Source organism: Manis pentadactyla, chromosome 12 (genome assembly GCF_030020395.1).
Source record: "Manis pentadactyla isolate mManPen7 chromosome 12, mManPen7.hap1, whole genome shotgun sequence".
NCBI classification, from domain to species: domain Eukaryota; kingdom Metazoa; phylum Chordata; class Mammalia; order Pholidota; family Manidae; genus Manis; species Manis pentadactyla.
Window position 1 is genome coordinate 32,746,779 of NC_080030.1, and position 15,079 is coordinate 32,761,857.

Genomic DNA, 15,079 nt, shown 5'->3' on the forward strand with positions numbered 1-15,079 from the left:
TCAAGGTCTATTAAGTGGATGTGACGTTCCTTTTTCAAACTCTAAGAGCATCACTTATGAAGATTTAGCTATGTACAATTATAATTGGCCAAAAGTGATATTTTACAACGTCGTTTTGTCCAGCTGGTTGTTCCAACATCGTAAAACTCCTCTGAATGCGAAGACTGCCGCTCCGTCCGGGAATACATTGCTGTGGAGCCCCACATGTATGTGTACAGCCAGAGGCCCCGGCAGCAAAGCCCAGCCCTCCGGCGCCCCACATCACTGCCCGGATCTCCGATTCTTCCTCGTAACTCTTTCCCCCCAGTGAATAAAAGCGGACTGAACGCGCGGCGATCCCCAGCGCCCCCTGCCCTGGAGCGTGGTGCTCCTTCAGGAGGTGGTATGAGACCCAGACTGCCGGCGCCACTGCCCCCTTGTGCCTGGTGCCCCGTGGACCCTGGGACCCACTGGCCCAGCGGGCGTGGGAAGGTGAACGTGCGGCCGCGGGTCCTTGCACGGCGACTGCCACGTGTGCATCCCAGCGCCGTCACCGGCCGTGTTGTGGTGAATCCCACAGTGGCTTAGGCCTCAGTGACACCGAGCAGGAGTATCGCTAGAGCATCCCAGACGGCGGGATTCTGCGAGCGCCTCCTCAGAAAACGGGCTGGGTTTTGCCTGAGACACAAGACAGTCCCTGCTCATGGAGCCAGGAGGGGCCCCAAGTCAGGCTGGCAGAAGCCCGAAGGGGTCCCATGCCAAGGAAGGGTTTAGGAGGGCAGCTTTGACAGGCCCCCTGGGTGCTGAGTCCCTGGTTACCTGGCATACCTTAGTCACAACGGGAGCAGGGAAACACCCTTTCTGAATGGATCATAGCTTCATGCTGCTTCAACACATGTAGCGAGCTAGTTTGCTTTAGCATTTTTAATTAAAAATAACATTCATTGCTTTTTTCATTACTATAGCAGTGAATGTTTGAGAGAATAAAGATAAGCAAAATTTCTTTAAAAAATTAAAAAACATCCATTACCTCGTTGCATATAGATAACTATTGTGAATTCTTTGTATACCTTTTTCTTCCAGACTGTTCTCTGACTAGTTATCTATTTTTCACAAAAATTGACTCATACTGTCACACTCCTGTGTAGCTCTTTTTCTTTATTTAATAATATATCACAAACCAATTTCCATGTCATAAAACATTCTTGTAGAATACCATTCAAACAATAATTTATTTTGCTGTTATTTAACAGCAATGCAGTTTTATTTCATTCCCGTTCTGTTGCAAAGCCAAGTTTAGTTTATAATCTCAATAAGCTGCTGGTTATTTTTTCAAATATTGCTTTTAGTTTTCTTATTCAATACATTTACTCGGGAACCGGTATGGGTTCAGCTGCCAGTATACACTGGTGAGCAGATCAGGTAAGGCCTGACCTCATGAAACTTAGTCAGAAGAAAAGGCCCGAATTAGGCAATCATTTAGAAAGTGAGCTCCAACTAAAGATAAAATTATAAATGTTAGTTAGTGTCTTGGAGGGAAGGAAAAACAGGCGATAATCGAGAATAACACCATTTGCCTAGAGGTCTCAACGGAGCAGCCGTGTCAATGCGGAGGGACTCTCATGGGGGGCAGCCTGCTGAAGGCCCTGGGATGAGAAGGAAGTTCTCCTAAGTGCAGAGCAGGGAACAGGAGCCTGCAGGGCACATGCTGCAGAGGGAAGCTCAGCCTCCCCGAGAGGAGACCTGGCATCTTAGGGTAGGGGCAGCAGGGGCCCCAGGGGCTCCCATAGGGCATGTGTCACCTGGAAGATTACGATGACGTCCATGCGGGGTTAGGGACACTAGCAACACAAGGAGCAGTTAAGAAGTAAAGGCAGTGGTCTGTGTGAGGGATGGCAGCAGCTTGTCCTGCAGTGGGACAAAGGAACGTGATTTCTGTGTGTAGCCCCCCTTATCTGCGGGGTTACAACCAAGACCCCCAACAAATGCCTAAAACCACAGAGAGTACCAAACTCTATATATGCTGTTGTTTCCTATATGTCCATACCTATGAGAAAGTCTGACTTACAAATGAGGGACAGAGGAGGTTAACTATAACTAACAATAGAATTGAGCACTTACACGCTATACTAAAAGGCATGTGAATGTGCTCTATCTCTCAAAATATCTTGCAGTGCTGCTAACACCCTTCTTGTGATGACATGAGATAATAAAGTGCCTGCGTGGCGAGATTGAGTGAGGAGGGTGACGTGGGCAAGGTGAGCTAGCCTTAGGCTACCACTGACCTTCTGACCACATGTCGAAAGAAGACCATCTGCATCCTTGCTTAACTGTGGTTAATAGAAACCGCGGACAGGCATGGCGCAAATACCAAGGGACCACTGTACCTGGTGGTCTTTGCAAAGCATTCAGAAAATATTGAAAATTTTTTTAAAAGGCAAAAACCACCTCTGCTTCCACTATCTAAGGGTAACCTCCATTAAGATGTCTTTCATAGCTTTCCAGGATTTTTTTACCTATGTTTACACATAAATAGAAGTTGCTTATTGTTTATATATTAAAACAAGATCATATAGGCATTATATACTGTTTACTGTATTGTTAATATAATATCATTAATATTTTTCTATTTTGATAAATATAGAATTTATCAACCTATACATTTTTCCATGATGATAAGTTTATTAGTTTAATGCATTGTAGTAAGTAAAATATAAATATAAAAACTTACTTAAGCAGACCACAATTCATGAACAGTTAAGATGTTTCTTTTTTTGTATAAATAACGTTGTCTATGTAACCACTACATACGTCAACAAAGAGAGCATTGCCAGATGCCAGGTACCCTCTTGACCTTATCTACCTCTTTCACTTTTCTTCTCTCCAAAGATAACTGATATCCTGACTGCTCATACTTTGGGTTAATTTTGAGTGCTTTTGAACTTTATGAAACAGTGATACTTTAAAAAATGATAATGCTAGTATTATATAATGACATGTAATAATTGTTATAATGTATTTCATTGTGTCAATTATTTTATTTAATTATATGTCATTATCCAAATTTTAATTATATAGATTGTATATTCTTTGGCCTGGCTTCTCACCAAATTTTATGATTTTGAGATTCTTCTGTGTTATTACCATGTCACTACAATTTGTTCATTTTTGTGTGTGTGATACTGTATCCTACTGCTTAAATGCATTTTTACATCTATCAATTATAATTTTCTTAGCATTAATTTGAAGAAGTGGGATTGATAGGCCAAAAGCCAAATATTAAGGTGTTTGACAGAAATTTCCAGTTATTATCCAAAAGAGATACACTAATTTACTCTCCCACCAACTAGGCACAATGCATCTCTCTGTAGCCAGCATTGGGTATTGACTTTATTTTTTAATTTTGCCAACTGACAGGCAACTGAAACATTTCTTTTCCTATTGTTCCTTTAAAAATTGTACTTTAAGAATTTTCACAAATGCACAACACATTTATAAAGGCTGTTTTGTGTTCTTTTTCCTTTTGTAACATCTACAAACATATCCTGCAACTCTAAATCCACAATATGACATCATCGTTAGTTTATGCCTTATAATCTATAGTACAGATATGCCAAAATTTACTTCCAGAAGTTCACTGTGTGAAAAGCATTGTTTGTACTTAGCTGGATTTTTTTTTTAATAAATTCTTATCTCATACAGTTCTTTCAATTTCATGGCTATCTATGAATTGGGATCTATTATTATGCATATTTTAACAACAAGGACACTAGGGTACCCAGAGATTGCACAAGAACTTGCCCAAGATTAAACAGAAAGCTTTGAAACCAAAATTTGAACCCAGACAGTTCTGGTTCCAACAGCCATGATTTTAATTTTTTATGCTCTCAAAAGACTGACTCTTTTCAAATGTATATAAATGAGTGAAAACAAAAGTTAATCTCTGCTTGATTTCAAAATGCAGTGTTTTGTTTTTTATAATATTCATACTGATAACTATTGTTTTCTATACACTAATTCAGGTGATCACTGTCATTTTTTTTCTTAAGCTTGATATCATGAAACTTTGTGGGTCAAAAGAATGGAAATTGAGATACATTTCTAAACACGAACTTTATATAGGACAAATTTCTTCAACTCAATTAAAAGGAGTTAGCAATTCACTAGCAAATAGTGTTTTCATTTTTGCTATTTCCTTTGCTGTGAAACTAGTTACGGAGCTGCCAAGTTTATGTGGTAAAGTGGAAGAATATGTATCATCCAGATCATTTCAGGGTAACTTAATAGTAGTTTTTCCAGAATTACAAGCAAAACAGCTTATTCCTCAATACATTTTTGGCTCAGGAAAGTGACAGGATGAAAGCTAACACAAGACATTGATTTCTTCATTAGGTTTATTGAAAATTCAAGATATATGCAAAAAAAGTCTATAAAAATGACCAATGCAATTTAACTGTTAACTGTGGGTCAAAAACTGTGTGTTCAGCCAACCTCTTTCAACACAGTAGTAACCTAAATTGCTGTTTTCAAAAGCCAGTGCCTTTCTCTGAAAAACCCAATAGCTGTCACATGATTAATGTGCTGGCGTCTTATTAACTGCTCCGTTACAGCTGTCCGATTCACAGCCACCCTCATTGCAGAGACCTTTCTGTGAAAACCTAGTGGCAATCATGCTGCTCTGACTGCAGGTTGCTGTGCCTTCCACCCAAACATGATAAAGAGCGAGAATTACTGTTTCCAGTAATCCAGCCCATAAATCAGCCTGCTCTGAGGGGAAAATCACAAGTGCCTCCTGCATTCATATGCAAAAGCAGATCTGGAAAACAGCATAATCAGGACCTGTGTGTGTGTGTGTGTGTGTGTGTGTGTGTGTCAAATGCTTTGATCTTATCAGGCCTTTCCTGGCTGTAACAGTATTTTAAGATTGTTAAAAATTGCCACCTTATCTGTTTGGAGGTATCACCCACTCCTTAACTTATCTGGGCCCAGCTGTTTGAGAAAAATGCAATGTGGCATGACCTTGATTTCTTAGCACCTGACCTTAATATCTAATCAGCCGTATGTCTCAGTGAAGCCATCCAGAGATGTCAGCCGGGCCCCCTCTGGCATCCAGCAATTCAGATGTTTACTTCATCTGCCTCGTAAGAGAGCTTCCAGCCCTGCTCAGTAGCCCCACCGTTCCGATCTGTGGGCTGGGTCCTTCAAGGGCTAGGGGTTATTTTAAAATCCTGGATGCCCTTTCAGTTGAAAATAATTTGGATGCTTTTGGGTCAGTTGTAAAAAATGTTCTGAGTTAATATTAAGACTTTGATGTGGATATAGAAAGACATTAACTGTTCAGGGCTGCCACAGTGCTTCTAAAACCCAAACCCTTCCCCCCATAATAGCCAGTTTGGAAGTTGTACAGTACAAAATAGTGAACACATACACACATGAATACACACACACAAATGTGTACACATATACACTAATACATACTCCCACAGGCACAAACATGGATATATATATACATATGAATATACACATACATATCATACACATACACACATGTGCACACATGAAATCTATGTGTTAATTTTTTAAGTTTTTCCTTTTTTTTTTTTAAAGAAATATCAAGTGTGGTTTAGTGACCCCCAGATGGAAGTGAAGTCTTAAGATCCTGGAGTGATATAAAGAGATGTCAGAGTTATTAAAGTACCATCATATTAAAAGTGACATAAAAGGACCTGGATTTTTTCTTTCTTGACAAATTTGGAATCAAATTTGCTTTGTTGACAAAGTAATAGTTTCATACCAGCCTGATGGGCTTAACCTGGAACCTGGAAATCAAGCTGTTTTCTTTCTGGTTCTGACACTGTCACCAAGAATAAAGATCCTGCCATCAAGACATTGCTGCTGTCCCACGTCTCAGTCTGAGCAAGAAATAGCCCTGATTGTTTTCTTTTCCTTTTCCTATTGGTATCAGTTTCCTCATGTAGACCTCTCTTGTGGGTTAACTCTTGAAATGGTCATTTTCTACATAATAAGCTGTAATGCTGCCTCTAAACCTGAAAGTGCAGACTAGGGAGGGACCCACTCCCCATGGCCTTTCTCACTTCCTTGTCTGCCCGTGAAGCCAGGATTACAGGAGGGACGATGCCAGTGTGTGGGCCCGACACCCTTCAGAAAAACAGCAATACTGGCGAGGGGGCCTGTGGACTTGAGGCCCTCCCATGCCTGCCTGGCCCCCTCCCAGACCACACAGCTCTTTCCAAGCTTCCAAGTTGTTTTAGGCAACACCACCTCTGTGTGTCACGTGGTGCAATGTCTTGTGGGATCTCGGGAGGCTGAGCTCCCCGCTGGGAGAGAGCCCTGACCCTCCGCCCTCACAAAGACAGCCTTGCAAATGGGGAGACACTGGGGCCCTGCAGCCGACTGCCCAGGAGAGAACATCCCCAGGGTGGGAGCAGGGGCTTCTCGGGGCCGTGGGACTCCTGGGCCTGGGCTCCTTGGGCTCAGTTTCGGCACCTGCCACCAGGAAGCCTCGGCACGTACTCTCTGGGCTTGATCTGATGCACTGATGTCCCTGAAAATCCTCAAGCAAGTCTCTGTCAGCCCCAGACTTGGCTTCGTGAGCAGCTCGTGCATCAGGCTCCCCCGCAGCGCTCTCCAGGCCAGGCAGGACACCCCCATAGGCTGAGGGCCTGAGGGTCAGCTGTAGGGAGCAAGGCCCAAAGAGGCCACACACACACTCAACTCCTTGGCTTTGCGGGAGCCTCCTGTAGTTTCTTAAAAGCTGACAGATCCTAGTCTACTCTTCAAAGCTAAATCCTGTGTTTATAATCCGAGTGCCTTCCCCTCTGATGGCGAAAGGGTCCGAGATGCGCCGCCTCCACTCTTTCTGTTGGATGTCGCTTTCCAGGAGCTTTTACACAACTGTGATTCGAGGTTTGTGTTTTAGCTGAAATTGCCGTCTCTCCAGAATTTCCCTCACAGACTGTCCCTACAAACTAGTCACCTGCGTGACGAAGCTAAGGCCCAGCTGGCCAGGAGGACGGTTTATATGCTGGCATTTTAGTAAAGAATTTTTAATATGTTTAGAGGCTGGTTTCAAAAATCTTCAAATGTCTGGTTAAGGCTCCCTCAAATTCAAGGAGGAAAACATCTCAGCTCCACTTGCCAGCCCCCGCCCTGCTCGCCTCTCCACTCAGGTGCAACTGCAGGCCAGCACCCTCTGTCCCCTGCCCTCTGCTGGGCTGCCACCTCCTGAGGGCCTGGTGTGGAGGTCCAGGACAAAGAAGCTGCAGGAGGAGAGACAAGCAAGTTCTCTTCCCATGCACAGAGGCTCCCACTCAGAATCTCTTATCTGGTAGAGATAATACACCCAAGGGAACAGCCAAGTGTGCCCAAAGACTGACAACACAGAGGAGGCATGTTCTTCCCGAGGGCGGGATGGGATGAAGTGGGGCATTATTAAAGGGGGGAGCCCTACAGATAGATGCGGAACCCAAGGCTACACATGTCACCGTGCAGAAGGAAGTGGTGCAGGCACGTGGGACTGTCCAGAGTTGGTCCTTTCAGGGGAGCTGCATCCGAAGGCAGAGAGCCCACCTGCTCTGCCTGCTAAGGTGGGGATGGATGGATCAGAATGTCAGCATCAAACCCCTGAGGACTCTACCTGCAGTGCCATGTAAACTGCTCAGGGAGCTAACTGTGACTTTACATTAATCTCTGGCTTCTGGCTGGTCATGGGGTATCACATGCACCATAATTAGGTTTTGGAAATGTGTACAGGGAGAAGGAAATGGTATAATTAAGGTAACTTATCAGATGCCAACCTCATCTTTTAGAAAGGAGCCCGCAATGCACACCACCCGGGTCCCACACATGGCCTTCAAGGGCAGGGGTGTCAGGCCGCAAGAACTATAGAGCTGCTCACCAGGCATCCCTCTTTAAGGGAACCTATTTTCCACACTAAAATCAATCCAGTGAGGTTGTTAGCTGCGAATGCCCATCTGGAGGCGTGCTGACAACTGAAGGGCATTTAGAAACCTTGACTTTGCATTTGGGCTACAGATCCCTGTCTTCAGGATTGAGATTTACAGGGCCTTACAGGGAAAGAAAAATTCGTTTTGAAACTTGAGCTGAGAGGTGCGAGGGTCTCACCTCAACAGTCAAATCAATGGGCGACTGTTCCAATCATGGTTCTGGAAGCTAATTTAACCAAGGTAAGACGACAGAGCAAGGCCTTCGAACTGTTCCAGCATTTTCACCCAAGGATTAGCTTTTCATACTAGGAGGCTGGCTTTTACCCTCCATTTCTCTGAGCAAGGACAAAAGAAATCAATTAAAGTAACTCGAAGTCTCACCTGAGCCATCAATCCCTCGGTCCGGGCGCTGCCTCCCTCTGACTTGGGTCTGTGGGCCTCAGTCATTATAGGGGTGTCTGGGTTCAAGTCCCAAGCCTCGTCACGAGCTGTGTTACTTCGGTCAAGTCACCTGCCCTCTCTGTGGTAGGTTAGTGTGGTTGCACTGTCCCGCCCCTCACATCGGTCCATGCCTCACTTTCCCCAAGTGCCCTCTCACACTGACTCTGGGCTCAGCCGTAGGATGACTTTGGCCAAAGGGACGATAACGAGAATGACACAGCTGAGACTTGAGAAGCTCTTGCTCAGGGAGACATGTCCCTTCTTGCTGCCCTGTACCCTCCAGTCACTCTGCTGGAAGATAGAAGTAAGGATGGGTGGCCTTGTCACCCACCCATGCCATGGACATGTGCAGGTTGGCTCAGCCTCACCGAGGACCATCCAGCAGGAACGCAGGACCTTGGGTCCGATCAGTGGTCCCGTTTGAAGCCACTCTATAGGAGGTCATGTGTTACACAGCGCTGATAAGACATACTTCCTAAGCCTCGATATCGGCATCGCTGAAGGGGGGACAGTGAGAGAACTTGGCAGAGGGCGGTCTGAGGGTCAAGTGGGAAGTGTGCCCGGCTGGCAGGGCGAACCCTGGAGGCCCAGGTCCCCACGCGTTCCACATCTGCACCATGCGGGGTGTGCCGTGTCCATCACCATTTTAAAAAGCAAGAGTCACTAATTCCTTTCCTAAATTTCTAAGTTTTAAGATGATTGGCATTTAAGAAATACCCACTGTAACACTTAAAAAATTGATCAGAGCAAAGAAAGTCATGGCAGGGAGAACTTTTAGCATCATTTCTTCCACCCTCTCATTTCCAGGTTCAACAAAATGACTTAATAGCCTCCAAGGTGTACACTTGGGCAAACTGTGAATGCTTCCACAAGTGAGATCCAGCCGTAAGACGTTGCTGTTTTTTACTAGTGGATCGGGTTGCTCAAAGTACAAACTCTCCCCAAGTACGTCGAAGCCGTCAGTGAATCACTTTTATTGCTCATTCCCAGCCCTTGGCAGGGTGGGGAAACCACCTGACCTATTGGCTTTTGGGGAAGGCTTGAGGGGAGGTGGAGATGAGGCGGGGGTCTCAACAGGGAACCATGCGCTTATGAGTGGACAGCTCTGGGGAGGCACCAGATGTGCACCCTGTTCAGGATTCTAGAAAATCACAAAGAGAAACTGCCTCGGACGGGGACTCACTTGCTTGGCACAGCATCCTGACAGAATGACGGTCTCGCACACCCCTTTACTCACACCCAGAAGCCCTCCACTCTGTCTTCCAGAGACATGTGGGGTCAGCAGGAGAAGAGAAGAGGTGGAAATCCTGGCACCCCATAAAGGCCTACTGTGTGCCCAGCACATCCCCAGCTTCCATGGGAGAAATGCTGTGGTCCAATCTTGGCCCAACAGGGTGTCTGAGCCTGGGTTTAAACTCAGCCTTTCTTACTCCAAAGCCAGTCTCCTCTCTGCTCTGCCAGGCCGGGCAGAATGAAGAGCTGTAAGCGTGAGGATGAAGTGGCAGGAGCGACAGGAAGCCAGCATGAGGCATCCTGAGGTCGGCTGCAACACTTGCTGGGAGAGAGATGGGCAGAGGCGGAGGAACGGATGGCGGCAGGGGAGGAATCTGGACAAAAAGAAGTAGAAGACCCACTTCCATTCCTGACTTTAGGATACAGAAATCCAAAACAGAACAACAGAGAAGTAACATCATTGCCGTGAAGAAGCTTGGGCTGTGGGGATTATCTGTTTGGTATTTAAAGACGCTGAAACAGCTCCCCCCACCCTATCAGGATTATTACAAGAGGCAATGTAACAGCCAACATAAGATCTGTTATTTTACAGAAACACAAGTTTTGAACATGTCAGTTGGCCTGTAGGGCTGAACCTCTTGAGGGGATGGCTCAGACCGTTGGAATGGCATTTTCATTCATTCAGGAAGCATTTTTTAAGCACTTACTAAGAATAGTGCACAATGCGGAGGGAACACCAGAAACACTCAGAACCGGTCTCCGCAGGCTTTGAGGGGTTGGGAAGATGAGACGTGAGAAGGAGGGAGTCACAGCACGCAGCGAGCACCCCTGAGCACAGAAGTGAGCAGAGCCCTCCTGGGAGAGGCGCCCTGTGTGATTGGCTTGCAGGGGGCCTGAGAGCCACCTGCAGAGCCTGAGCCAGGGGTAAGGGTGGGGCTTCCGGGCCAGGGTCCTGTTCCAGGGTCGGGTGTGTCCTCAGTGTGGTGTGACCTGGTCCCTGAGATGCTTTAGGGAAAGCATTGAGGAGCCTCTGAAGGCTCCCACCCAGCAATCCGGAGAATGCCCAGCTAGCTGCCGTGGTGTGTGAGTCAACAGCAGGGTTAAAGTAAGGAGACTCAAGCTTGCAAAGGACAGAAAGAATTTTCATTTGCATTACTTTCCCTCATCTCAGAATAAAAGTTATTTTTTAAAAATCCAGTGCACTATCTTTACAGAGTCCAAATAATTTAAATGAGGGTGGCAAGATTTAGCAAATAAAACCAGGGGAGGCCCAGTTAAATGCAAATTTCAGGTAGATAGTGAATACTATTTTAGTAGAAGTATGTGCAAGCGCGGCCAGAGCCTTCTGTCCTGTGCCTGGGAGCCCTACCCAGAAGGAGAAGGGAGGGGCGGCGTCATTCTGGGGCCGGTGGGATTGGCTGTGTTCATCCTCAGGACAGCAGAGCCCAGGGAGGCCCAGGGTGCCTCAGCACAGCAGCCACATACCTAAAATGAGTTTCCGTTCCTTTTATGATCCATCATATTTAAAGTGACCAGATGCTCTCCATTTGAAGGACTCAAATACATTGTCACAGTCAAAAAAAATACATTGTCATATTTCAGTAATGGGAAGAAATAATTTAATAAATGTTTGTGGATTTGATTTAAATCAAACATTTGTATATTGCATCTTCTTAAAGGAGAAGCACACAGAAGGATAACTCTTTGAAGAGTAAGGCTGCAAAGTGCTGGAAGAGATTAGAAGCACCTGAAAAGTCCTAACAGCCCCCCATGGAAGCTTTGGGTGGATTGCTCCAGGGCACAGAGAGAAAAGGTCCCTCTCCTGCCCTGATATTCTGAGGGAGCTGGACCTGGTGACTTCTGACCCAAAATTGGCAGGGGTGGAGCAGAATTTACAAGCCACTTCGGTACATGGCACTGAGTTGGAAGATTTAGGATAGGAGAATTAATTTTCTCTTTCTCTTGAGTAAAGCAGCTGTTTTCCTAAAGCCGAGAATCTACAGCATCAATGCTCCAAATGGAACCAATCCAGGAAGCACTGTATGATCCTAATAATTCTGACCGCTTTGTGCCACATTTTGCAGTGGCCTAAACTAAACAGCAGAGGATCCATGTGACGCAGTGCTCCTGGGAACAAAGCTAAAGCTTCTCCAGTGAACCATATTCCCCGGGGGGGAAACTTGGGGTGCTCTCGTCTGGAAGCTAATGAGACTAGGACGACACTCGGATTCCAGATGAAGAACTATTTCCTGGATTTATGTGTTGTGGGGCTACAGTAACTAGTAACCAGCTACAGAACATCAGAAGACCCGGATTAGATAAGATCTAAACAATTAGGACCTTGTAAATATTTCAAACTGGAAATTTTGTGAAATTAAAATTTTATCATGAGATTTTATGTTTTCTAGTAAATAGTCCTCTGGGTCAGTCATGCTTACAAAATGATATTCATCTGTATATGATCCCAAAAAATAATTTTATAGTAGGAAATTAAAAATTATTTTTAACAGTAATAAAATTTTTAACAGTAATAAAAATAAGGTACCTTCCTTTTCAAACACACTTTGATTTTTTAAGAAGGATTTGATACTATAATACCTGTATAAGACCAGTACACTTTTTAAAATGTAGAATCAATATATCATTTGCCTATAAATCTAAGATGCAGACAATTCTTAGGTCTTACATGGATGAACCTAGGTCTAAACAAAGATATTGATAAAGGCTAGCCTAAGCATTGAACAAAGACATAGACTCAAGAAGAATTTTTTTTTAAAGTCACTGAGTAAGTGCAAAGCATTGTGTCCCTCAGCATTGAAAAACAATAATAAAAACTATTGGTAAGAAACACCTTTCTGTTTTACGTTCTATGATAAAATTACAATAAAGTTGAAGTGGTATGTTCTTCAAAACAGAGCTCTTAGAAAAAAGTAAGAGGTACATCAATCAGTTTCCTACACTGATATTCTATGAAATACTTACAAAAACATTAATAAGTGTGTTGTCAAACAAATTTAGGGAAAACTGTTTATTGTTTGAAATGCTCTTTTCATATTAAAGCCTCTGAAACATTCTGCATCTTCCTAATGAATCATATTTAATTGTATTTAAAATACCATTTTCAAAACTTACTTGAGGCTAGGACACCTTTTCTCCTTGCATACTTACCAACAGCCTAAAAAATAATTTTTGGAAAGTACTAAATTGAGAAATAGGTGATTTAAATAAAGATTAAGGTATCTGCCTTTGTTACCCTAACTTTCACAAGGAAATGAAGTGTTATTGAAAGAGAATTTTGAGATTATATTAACACATACTATCAGTCAAAAGCACACTGTCCATTTTCTCATAGCGCTGGTTACATCCAGCTTCCTGGCCTCCCAGTTCTTGGGAGGGACCCTCCTGTTTCCATTGGAAACCTTTCCCCAGACCTCCCAGCAGGGGGCTCTGTCCACTTGCACTGGCTGCAAAGGACTTGAAGACCATTCAAGGTTAAGATGGCTCAGCAAATAACAAGCCAGATATGTCATCTGGCTCATCAGGACACAGCATTGTTAAGAATATAATCATGGTTCAAGAATGTTGCCATGAGAGAAATCTATGCTTAGAATTTTATTATTAGTTTTTGTCATGGGTACCTTTTCAAATAAAGCCAAGAGGGCCCAAGCAGGAGAGAAATTAGAAACCAAGGAATATTTTTATAAAACAATTATCAAAGACTAAAACTTGCACTGAAAAAATTACAAAGACTTAAAAGTTTCCCTACATGGTTGACAACTCAAGTATCCAATTTCTATCAAAAATAGAAAAGTAGAAATGTGAGAGTAACCCTGAAAATAAATGGAAATAAATCACCTCCAGTGAGATGAGGGACAAACACTCTTTGAAAATTCTCTTCCCGAATAAAGGAAGCACACTGTCCTAGCAGAAGGGTACATTAGTGACGCTCACATCCACAATCTGGACTGTTTATTCTTCAACTCCTTCACCCATATCCCCCGCTACACACACCTGCCCCAAAAGGAACCCCCAAAGAAGTGTTTCAACATACTTATTAATTGGATTGTACAGAGATAAAAATTATTTGCTTCAAAGTGAAAGCAGGACCACTTCAGCCAGAAAAGTTGTAAAGAGAGCAGATAAAGTAACAAAACCAGAAGATCAAACATAGAAAATAGACTTAATTGACACATGAATCATATCGCTGCCACTTTGGTCACAGGAGAGGGTGGCTGTTTTGGGGGACATGACTTTCCCCTGGGAAAGAAATGTGTAGCATGACAGGTGCAAGGGGCTAATAAATTATGGCATTTGCAAGTGACTGGAATGATTTATTCGCTCACAAGACTTAGGAGAGTTTATATGTACACATGCGCATACACATACACACACAGGAAACATCTCACCGGTAAAATAAAACTTTGCCATCCTTTTATTGAAATGCCAAAACTATGTCTATAAATAAACTATAAATAAAACAAGGGGGCTGCACTCCCATTTCCCCTTGCCATGTGTAGATGAGTCTGAGCAGGTGATTACTTTCACCACATGTTTTTTATTCTACATTTTGATCTCATTAAAAATCATGTTATGTAAAGATGTTATTCCACATACTCTTGTACTTTCATTTACTTTCTCTTTTGCCCCAGGAAAGTGACTGCCAGAATGTATGGCGGGTGCACACTGCAAACTGCCCAGGGGGCAGATCGGGGAGGGGGGGAAATACAACGCAGCAGAAGCAAATAATACCAAGCACTTTCCCCCGGAGGGAATGTGCTCTCAGATTGGTCCTCACCCGTCTCCTCACTGGGAAATGAGGTTACAGGAAACAAAGTTCCATTCCTCTGGGCACTGCTAAGCCCACATGGCTCTGCGGCCACACAGCAGCTATTTCAAGCAGCCCATCTTCAGCTCTGGGCGGGTTAACACAGCCCTGATGAAAGAGAGGAGACAGAGGCACAGTGCTCATCCGAGGCACGTGCTGCCCAGTCCCCAGTCCATCAGCCGTCCAACCGGTGTGGAGGACTTAGAGGCAAAATACGTCTCTCTGAAATTTGTCACAGAATTAGTGGCAACTATAGCTTAAAGCAAATCATTTGATAGAATCAGACCATCCCAGAGTTCTCAAACAGAAAGTACCCTAAATGTCAGCTGGAAACAGAGGTATGCTGGCAAATGGTTTACAACTATTCACGGTGGGAATAAAAGCCCTGATCTGAAAGATTTGATTGTATACCAATACTGTGGTTATAAATACTCCTACTGGGGCCAATTTCAAGCCGTCAGTGGGAGGCCACTGGGTGCAGATCTGGGAGAAGGTTCATACAATCGGCTCTCGAAGTCCTGGCCTGCTGCACAGACTCAGAGCAGCCCAGAGCAGGTACGATCAGACAGACCCAGGTTTCCAAGCTGACTCCAGACTCCAAATCTAGGGAACATAGTTAAAACACAAAAATAAT